Here is a 2,620-nt window from a genome sequence, read left to right as displayed (position 1 = left end):
AGAACCGATTACCTGAATTTGATAATTCTTTTAATTACTGATCAGGGGTAGATCAATCATTTTGCTCTATGCCAGCCATATTAAAGTGTATGTGGACCACAAGCACTCAACCTCACTTGGATTTATGGCTGACATTGAACAAAATGATTGGTCCCACAATCAAATAATTTGATCTCAATGATTAAGGGGCTATTTAATTATAACATGTTGAATTAACTTAAGTAAAATGCTTATCAATTTGCATAAAGTAGGGTTGAGTTCCTTAATTAATTGCTCAATGAGGTATTGAAGTGATTAATTAATTCCTAACAAAATCTATGGTGCATGAACTGCACTTTGAAGTGTAAACATGACTAAATGATAAAATGATAAGTCACAGTTAGCGGTTTAATGTTGTTAAAGCCTTGATGGTGAATATACTTTGTGAAATATGAATTAATGAAAAATAAGTAAATCATGAGAAGTTTTTATCTGGTCCCAATAGCCATTATAGTGGGAACATCTCACAATGAAGGAAAGGGAAATGTTCTCAATGCATGGTTGCAATGAATGTTGGGGCCAAATCCAAACTCTACATTAGTTAAAATCTTGATTTAATGTTCATATATTCACCATAGTTGGACTCTTAATCCCTCGAGATTCTATTATAATGATTGTATTATCCATGAGAAGGATTATTTTGATTTGATTAATAAAATTTAGCGATGGTTACCCTCCACTGGGAAAACATTTGGGGTTAAAAATATCCACTAGAAAGTTAACCAATAAGCAATTCAAGCTAATCCATTCAAGAATGTCAGGTGGCCGTTAAGTAATTACAAAGAGTCTATTCATATTATACAGTACATACATGTGAAAAGATAAGAGGGTAACTTCTTGTTTACTTTAAATTCATATTTGACTTTGTCTTACAGTGTTGTGAGAAGTAAAGTATGAGGTAAAAAATGATATGGTCACCATCTTATATGAAATGGAATGGAGGTAAAGGACGTTATTTGGGAGTGAGGTAAGAAGCAAAATGATATGAGGGAGAATTGACGTAGGAGGAAAGATGTGTAAATTTTGCTTCAGTTTTTGAGATGCAAAATTCGCGCTTTCAATGATTGCAAATGAGACAAAACTGCAGATTTTGTATCATGGAGTGCAAATTATGATTAGAAACAAGTAGATACTAAACTTAACTGGATGTGCAAAATGTGTATTTGATTCAAATTTGTGTTGCAAACAAATAAAGATTTTGCCCTTAGACAAAGTAAGCCCTTCAATAGGAGCACAGATCTCCTTAAAGCAAAACTCATGTACACACCTTGAAAACATAATATCCAGCACATTAAGAATATCTTCTATACTTGTGTTAAATTCATGGTGGGGAAATATCCTCTACGTATGACTAAGGGTAAGCATTATTTGGTCAAAACAGAAAATTTTGGTGAACTAAAAGTTTTGGTTAATTTGGTTCACTAAAATTTTCAATTTGGTCTTTTTCAGTTTTTGAAAAATTTGGTTTGGGTTTCGTTTTTTAGAATTCGATTAATTGAAAAAACTGCATTTAACTAAATTTCGTTATATAATATGTAATGTATAACATATAGTATATAATATTTTATATATAGAGAGAGAGAGGTGGTAAATGGGCGGGTTGGGTTGGGGTGGGTTGGGGGTTCGCTTTGGGTTGAGTTTCAATCCAACCCATCTAACCCGCCAACCCATTAATGACCCAATTAGGTAGAATTAAATGAATTGGGTTCAACCCAAACCAACCCAACCCATTTAGATAAAATAATAAAAATTACACAAAAAATTAAGAAAAATAACATAAATTACAAAAAAACAAAGAAATGCACAGAAAAATAACATGAACTATGAAAAAACCCAGAAATTGAAGAAAAATAACATAAATTACAAAAAAGAAATAAATACATGAAAAATAACATAAATTACAAAAAGCCAAAGAAATACACAGAAAAATAACATTAATTACAAAAATAACCCAGAAAATAACATAAATTACAAAAAAAAAGTCCAGAAAATGAAAAAGGAAATTCACCTCCACTTCAATGTCCAAATCCCTCCAGCTTGTCTCCCCAGATTTAAGAGTTGGGAATAATTCCTCTTGTGATTAAAAGAAGATTTTAAAAGTTAAATAGGAAAACCTCAACTAAAAAAGCCAAATGTGAAAATCCTAATTTCAGAAAAATATGTAGAAGTGAAGAATGAATTTTTGTCCAAAAAGAAAATATAAAAATAAAATGCAGAGAAAAAAAAACAAGTAGAAAAGGAATGAAATGCTCCAACCTTGCCAAAATCCTCTGCTTATATACAAGTGATAAATGAACAATTGCAATGAGTTTGAGAGATGTGAATGGCTTACCATTAGTTAGAGGTGTAATGAGGTCGTGCCGCCCGGCACAACGGTCTGCGGGCTGTGCCAGGCCCGACATGATCGTGCGGGCCATGCCACAGGCCAGGCCAGCACGGCACGACTGAGCGGGTCATGCCGCCCGAGGCCCGCGTATTGGCACGACCCATATATTTTATATATTTATATAATATTGTATAAATTATAATTATATAATAATATATAATATATAATATATTAATAAAATAAATATATATTTTT

This window comes from Nelumbo nucifera, chromosome 1 (assembly GCF_055504915.1).
Source record: "Nelumbo nucifera cultivar China Antique chromosome 1, China Antique-T2T, whole genome shotgun sequence".
NCBI lineage: Eukaryota > Viridiplantae > Streptophyta > Magnoliopsida > Proteales > Nelumbonaceae > Nelumbo > Nelumbo nucifera.
Note: the sequence above shows the minus strand (reverse complement) of the source record.